Raw genomic sequence first — 8,886 nt, 5'->3', positions numbered from 1 at the left:
ATTATAAATTAACCATAGATACATATTAAATATAAAGAGTTTAAATAAATTGAAAAATTACAAAGACATTAATACAAAATTTTCTTTAATAAAGAGATTATAAATTAATCATAGATACATATTAAATATAAAGAGTTTAAATAAATTGAAAAATTACAAAGACATTAATACAAAATTTTCTTTAATAACTAATAATCTACATGGCATGAAAAAAAAATACTGTAAATATTTAAAGAACAACTAAACAAAAAATCTTATTTGTCATCTAAATAAATGTACCATATAGGATTTTTCATATTAAAAATATATAAACAACACATAGGTTTTATAAACTCCTTATAAAACCGTATACTTAATCTTAAACAAAACATAATTTTTATCAATGAAAGTTAACAATTTGGTTAAATAATAATTATGTTTTTAGCATATACAGAAAAAATAATTAAAATGTAAATGGTGAAATGAATATTTATATCTCTAAGTAAAAATAAAGAGAAAGAATTTATATTGTTTTTTGATTATAAATGATTAGGATTAAGATAGAATTAGTTAGAATATAATTAACTGTAAAATAAATTAATATTACATAAAAGTTGTTTTTTACTAACACTAATTTGGAAGGAACTCTCAAAATTTCTCAAAAATAAAATATAGAGTTCTTGTATTTTAAGAAATAGTAATTAATTTATATTTAACATTAAATTAATTAATTAAACAATAGATAATATATTTATATTTAATTAGATAGTAGATAACTATTTAATAATAAAAACAAGTGATAAAAACCAAAAAATGACACATAAGTCAAAATCTTAAGTGACAAATAAAGATAATTGTCACATAATAAAAAACATATTATCTCTTATTAATTATATAGAGAGTTTGTTATATGTCGTTCAAATTTAATTATAATATAAAAAAACGGTAATTTGATAGGAACCGTTTGATCTCATGTACCGAATTGGTACTCACATATATAGCCCCCAACAGGTATAGTGTCAAGGTAAGTCAACCACTTAGATTCAATTATGTTTCTGGCAAAATTCGAACTCAAGTTGCTCCTAAAAAGTGACAGGTGGTGGCCAACTCTTTTACGAATAGTTGGTTAATTTAATTATAATATCTATAAAATGATAACGATAAAAAAACCATATAATATCTTATGCATCAATAATTAATGTATTTGCATGTCAAATAAGTACTCAGGGGGTATTTGGTGGGAGGGAATCATAGAGAATGGAAATATAATAGAGAATGGAAATAGTGAGAAAGAGAATGAGTATTTGGAAAGAGAATGGATTCCGTTGTTTGGTACCCACAGAGAATGAATATATATAAAAAAAAAAATTTAAATAATAATACATTTATTACATATAACATCTTAAAAAATTTTTTTTTTTTTTCCATTTTCACCCATTCTTTACAATTTGTAGAGAATGGAGATAATTGTAGAGAATGGAGAGAATGAAATTGATTCCTCTTTCTCCTTTCTCATTCCCTTTCTTTGTCGTAAACAAACAAGAGAAGTCTTTCCCATTCCCTTTCTCCCATTTCCATTCCATCATACCAAACACCCCTAAAGATTGATATAAATATTTATATGTTTGTTATTATAAAAAAAAATGAAAATAAATAAATATGATGCTGATACAATCAAGATATATGTATAAAATATAAGAGTTTTGCTAAACACGAGTACTAAGGTCTTGCATTAATGTGCATTAAATAGTTGTACATTTATCATTTTCAATCTAAATAGATATAGTTTTTTAAAACACATTATATGAAGCCTGCGGATTTCATTTACCATTTTTTAAAAATATTAAGTGTTGCTTTATTCAATTTTAATGCTTTAAATTGTTGTTATACACTTTAATTAATGATAATTAACATTCAATATGTTAGACCTTATTAATTTATAACAATTAAACTGAAACTTTTAGTGTTTTATTCATTTTATTTCTTTTTTTTTTTAATATGGATATAAGATAATTTTCAAATTAAATTTTGTAAACTTGAATATATCAAGGATATATAATTCTACCATTGTCTTAAAAGATGTGTATTATAAAACTTATATTGTGAATTCAAAAACGTAATTTTGATAAAGGTATACTTACCGTGCATTGTCACATATCCATAATATTATTTTATCAAATATTAAGTTGTTTTTTCTCTTAACTTCTTAAATCTCAAGATTCAAAATGTTTGATATACCTTTTGTTTATTGATTTTCATTATTAACTATATTTTCTTAGTTAGACATTAATTATCCATAATTTTACTTTTTCTATTAATCAAATTCGATACAATTTATTTTTTTGAATAATAATAACTTCAATCATCTTCTAACATATATATAAATCATTTATTATTTTTATATAAAAAATTAATATATTTATTTCGTGTATTACACGGATTAATAAACTAGTTACTATAATAACAAAGATGAGATTAATCATCTAATCTAACTGCATACAGAATGTGTGATTTTATGAACTTTGTAATTGAAATTGCATTTAAAATGTAAAAAAGGACTTGGAAGTTGCACCAAACAGTTTTCAGATGAGATACCACAGGGCAGCAAAGCAACAAGGAGATTAAACAAAAGACCATCAAATAAATCATGCATATTACGAGATCGATCGGGCAAAATACATATTCATTTTATTGAGTTTTGAAATAACATTTTTTGAAGTTTACGGTCAAAGTTAAAAGTAAATAACTAGAAAAGTCAAAATAGAAAAATTTAAAATTGGACGAAAGAAGTATTTATATAGAAAAAATTAGGTAAATTACACATTACGTTCTTGAAGTTAGTCTGATTATCACTTTTAATCTAGTATCAATGGGAAGGACGAACAGTAAAAATAATTTAAAAAACGTGAGCATTTTAACAGTAAAAATTAACGAATTTGGACGCGGTGACCAAAGTGGAAAAAGTGGGATACTTGATTGGGTTTTTTTTAATTTTTTGAGTTTAGTGGATTGCAAAAACTACCAATTTCAAGGACTAAAAGTGATATTTACCCATTAACAAACCAAAAAAAAGAGATTGTTTGTAATTAATCAATTAAGGGAATGTCTAACGAGTGTCCTTAGGGCATTACCTAGACCTCATTGATTATGTTACAATTTTCAAATATAAAAAACACTTGCATTAAAAGAATTTACTTTATTTTCTATACCGAATTTACCCTTTCCTTTCTTTAATGAAATGTTACAAATCGTGAGGCTTACTATCCTTCATTAATTTCATACATCTTAAAGCTTACTTTTAAATTTTAAATATTATGTAATATATTTAAACATCATTAAACAATAATATATATTTCATGTAATTGAAACAATTTTTAGTTAAAAATTTATATTTTAGTATTATTTAATATGTGTTTCGTTAAATTTATTACATATGTAAAATGTTAAATATCTATAGATATAGTCTAATTTAATGAGAAAATAAAAAGCATGAGATATATGAATTTTGATGAACAAACAAAAACAATCAAAAACACAATGGGACTGCTGGATCAAAAATAATACTTTGATTTAATGATCATTTTAAAATTTCGAGAAACGTAGGTCAATCATTCAAAAATTTTATTTCTGAGAAGTAATCATTCAAAACAAACAAACTATCATCTAAATGTTTTTAGAAATGCTAAATACAGCCTTAAGGACTGTATTTAACGTGCATAAAAAAATTTGTATCTTCCATATTAAAAGTTTGCCCTCTGATTTTCATGGTAAATGTACAAACAATTTATACATCTTAAACACAACCCTAATACCTGTATTTAGCAAACCCCAAATGTTTTTAAAAAAAGAAAGGGTAAGTTTGGTATATTGAAATAAACTATATTCATTTATTATAAGTATTATTTATATTTAGAAACTTTCAGATAATTAATGAAGCTTAAGGAATGCAAAAGGTTCTCGATTGATTCGACTAAGCAAACATTAATCCAATTAAGCATAGCGCACTTGATAGAAAATATCAAATATTAATAAGCGTGGTTCATATTTCCAAAAATGGATTCTACTAATTATGGTAATTCAGACGGCCATAATATTTCCAAAAATATTAAGAAGCCTCTCTTGAATCTTTGATTATTGGACATCTCTTCCTCGTCTCCCTCTTATATATACACACACATCACCTTTAATTTTTATTTATCAGAACGGCTACACACACACGTACCTACGTACGTACGTAAATCAGAATATATATATATATATATAGTTGCAACACGTACTAAAAATTAACCTTCAATTCGATCAATTTCAATTCAACACGTACGTACCAATAATGAAGAGAAGGCTAACAAAAGACAATTACTTGTGCAATAAGGAGGATCTGATCACACCTGCAGACGACACTAGGCTTACTATATTCATTGATGATGATGATGATCGCAGCAGCAGCAGCCAGAAGAAGCAAGGATCATGTGCTAGTAGTAGTAGTCGAGTAGTTGGGTCGTCGTCCGATTCTATTCTTGACATCCTTGTTCGTTTCCATAACGACAACATTAACAACAACGACTATGATCCGCCTGATGATCATCAAGATGATGACGAGTCTCCATCAGTACCTTTAACAAAAGACGACGAAGAATTGCTAAACGATATTGTTAACAAGAAAGTAATAAAGAAGCAGGAAGACTTGGAGGAGGAGGATGATGATAAACAACCGGCAATAATAAATTTGATGAATGAACCCCTTTACTTTGATGAAACATGGCATTATGCGAGTAGACACTTCCTTTTAAAATATTAACGACCATATATATATATTGTTTAGCTAGCTACATCCATTTAACGCCGACTCATTCGAACGTACTCTTATTTTCTAATTATATTATATATGTGTACGTAGTAAGTTTTTCAAGTTTTCCTAGCTCTGATGCATGTGTTTGTGATAATAATATATATATATTTATATTTGTTTGCTCATATTCCAGTCACGTATATATTCATGTGAATGAAACTACTTTTTTTCTCCTCTTTTCGATCATCAAATAGTTTAGTTACAGAGGGAATACCCATATCAGACTCGGCCGGATCCAGGATTTAATTTGTTTAATTAATTAGTGGGAAAATAAAAACTTACTTCAAGTTCATGGGTACAATGAGCCGGGTTTAGCTGATCGATGGGTGAAAAATCACATGGGGTGGTTGATGCATGGTGAGTGATCTACCTAATAAGCGCTACGTACGCGCGCCTTAGTCAGTCATGGCTCCGCTGTCGACTGACAGGCTACCCCTTTTTGATTTTCTTTTAATGGGCTTATATTAAAAAAAATTTAAACTCAGAAAACAACGTTAAAATGAAAAGAAAAGAAAAAAAGAGAAAATTAAAAAGGAGGAACTATATGACTGGAATATGTTGTCTTTTAGTTTTAAACATACTATAGTTCGTAAATATATATTTGTTTAGTTTTCTAATCCACATGTCAGGTATTAAAAATACAAAAAACAATTTAAATACCGAAACGAAGAAAAGAGAATCAAATTAAGATGGGGATGGGACGGGACGACTATGGGAGTCAAACTCAAGCCCAGGAAGAAATTAGAAGTCAAGCGTCAAATATCACTCTTAACAAAGAAGTCTTTTATCTATAATTTGCTCTATGTTGTTCGCTGTTGATGATATCTTTTACTGATCATAACTAATCTTTTTATGTCAACTTAATGTTATTTTTCTTTAATCGATCTTTTACTCCATCTCTCATTATAATTTTGTTGGCAATATAATCTTTATCTAATACTATTTTACTCCGTATAAAGCATTTTGGCTCTTTTTTTTTAGAGAAAAGATGATTTGAACTACCTCAAAGTACCTATATTCTTTATTCACTAATTTAAACATTTCTACCTATTATACCTAGCTATAAGGGGGCCGTGAAGGAGTGGTACCCCAATCTATTAACTTACCAAAATCATCCGGCCTCCAATCAAAACCTTTCAACTTACAAGTACCCAAATTTACCCAACTTATACTCAAATCTCTTGCAATATATACCCAATTCATCAAACTTACCCAATTTCTTTTTTTTTCCATTTAAATTTAATACATATAATTAAAAATCATATAAACATAAAACATAATTTCATTAAAAAAAAAAACACAATACATAAATAATGCTAAAATACACATAATAAAAACACAACACATAATAAATAGTAAAAAATATAAATAATACTAAAACACATAATAAAAACATTTCATAAACTACTAAAATAGATAACTAACACTCGGAATAGTCTGAGTCAACAATGTAGTCACCGTCATTGCGGTGAATGTAGCGGTAGGGCTCAGGAGACCCAGCCGCGTCGTCTGGTTGAAAAGATACGTACTCCTCCCCCGCGTCACTTTGTTCTCAGAAACGCCTTAAATGACGTTGTTCACATCAAAACGATATTTGGAGTTGTTATTCAGGTGGGCTTGGATCGTCATTTTACAATCCCGAAGGTTCGTTGTAGTAAGTTGTGTGTGAAATGGAAATTGAGAGAAGAAGATGATGATAAAAAATATTGAAGATGGTAAAAAGAAAAGATAAAATTAATATGTTGTGTGTGAAATATGTGGTTGTGTATATAAATAAAGGGGTAAAAGTTTTTTTTTTATTTAAAAAAAGGTTGCAATGTTCTAAAAGGGGGCCCACTTGCTTTCCAACGTTCAAAACCATACCCGCTCCTCGACTTCCCTTCACAAATCGCTACCCGATTTCCCTGACTCGACCTCTACCCGATGGCTTGAAATAATGGTGTACCCAATCGGGTATATCTAAACCAATGGCTACCCGAACCAGTACTCCTTCTCCTTTTATAAACTTAAATCTCAACCACTCATTTTTTTTTCTCTCCTCAAATCTCAACCACTTTATATTTTTTTTCTCTCATCTATAAATCATTATATTCCTCTAATTCATTTGAAATTTTTAATCCCAAAACCCGTATGTCGATAAATTATAAAAATTATATGGGTATTCTTAAAATTTCATGTTCTTTCATTAGAGATGTTATTCGATATACTTTCGACGAATTTTTAAATCCGAGGACGGAGCTCGTACGGCTAAATCATTTGGCTATCATACTCTATGACTTGACCTATCACCCCCAACATCTCACCGCCGCAACGTGCATCACTATCTCTCGTCTATACTAAAAGACAATTGACCTAATAACTTATTGGCCAATCAGAGTTATCGATTTTATCAAATTGACTTTTGATGAAGTCATCATTTAATTTTAATAAAACTATAATAGGTTATTTAGTAAAAAAAATCGAGTAGATATATTTGGATAAATACATTGTCAAACCCATTATCTACTTTATCAATACTTTTAATTACTTAAATCTAATATAAAAATATATATACTCCGTATAACATTCCGATGAACACAAAAATAAATAGGATCGTTTGGTTGTTTATATCCAACTTAATGATATATATTTTTGTGAGAATTTGTTAGTGAACAAAAAGAAATAAAAAGTCATGGTTTTTGTTTTCCTTTTTCTATTCAAACATAACATTAACATTGGTAAAGTTGGAGTTTGATCATGATGTATAAAGCATAGTTTTTTAACATACTTTGTAAATTTTATCTTAATCTTATTTTGATATATATTAAAAATCAATTGGCATATTTTCAATTTCAATTGATCAATTACAGTCTTCAATTTCTTAAATTTATTGAATCAATACATGTCTAAATTAATTTATACTTTTTGATTTTCAATCCTTTAAACCCAATTTAAATATTAATAGTATCACATTCCGATAAAAACAAAAATAAATAGGATCAATTGGTTGTTTATATCCAACTTAATGATATTTTTTTGTGAGAATTTGTTAGTGAACAGAAAGAAATAACAAGTCATGGGTTTTGTTTTAATCAAAGTTTGAAACATAACATTAACATTGCTAAACTTGGAGTTTGATCATGATTTATAAAGTATAGTTTTATTAACATATTTTGTGCATTTTAACTTAATCTTATTTTAATATATATTAAAAATCAAATGACCTATTTTCAATTTCAATTGATCAATCACAGTCTTCAATTTTTTTTTAAGTTATTGAATCAACACATGTTTAAATTAATTTATACTTTTTGATTTTCGATCTCTTAACCCCAATTTAAAAATAATTAATATTTTATTGCACAATGTTTATCTAATTTGTAATCAGACTATAATTAAGATAATCATTGTTATTACTGGTATTTGGAATCAAACTATATTTAAGATACAAATTCTTCTTATATAAACTGAAGCCTACAAATAAAAACACAACACAAGAAATCATTGAAAAACACACGAACCAACTGCTACTTTTATTGTTATTAACAACCATGGCTAACGAAAATAAAATTACCTTTTTCCAAGAGATCAATAAGAACTCAGTCAATTGTGCATTCAAAGTTAAAGTACTGTTTTTCTGAAAGAAGTTGTATTAAAAAAAACTCAATACCAGCCTTTATATGGTTTAGACATCAGTATTTACATATGAATATCTGAACTTCTTTTTAAGTATATTTTTACGGTTGACGTATAAGTATTATTTATTTCAATATATTAATTCTTATATTGATAATGTTATAAAGCCCGTGTATTTGACACGGGTTTAAAATCTAGTTTCTTACTACACGTATTAACTCTCACAACAATAGAATAAATAAATACACAAAACAAACAATTAAATATAACTTACACAATCTCTTATCTCTTATAAAAAAATATAATTTCCACAACTTCATCTTTTACTCGTCTCTTATGATTTTTTTAGAACAGCGGAAATTATATTAATAAGCATCTAACAAGCTGGTAGATGCAATACTTTACAACAACAATGTCTAAAAATACAACAGAACCACAATCTA

Source organism: Erigeron canadensis, chromosome 1 (assembly GCF_010389155.1).
Source record: "Erigeron canadensis isolate Cc75 chromosome 1, C_canadensis_v1, whole genome shotgun sequence".
In the NCBI taxonomy this organism is placed as follows: Eukaryota; Viridiplantae; Streptophyta; class Magnoliopsida; order Asterales; family Asteraceae; genus Erigeron; species Erigeron canadensis.
The sequence above is the reverse complement of the archived record's forward strand: the minus strand, read 5'-3'. Positions refer to the sequence as shown.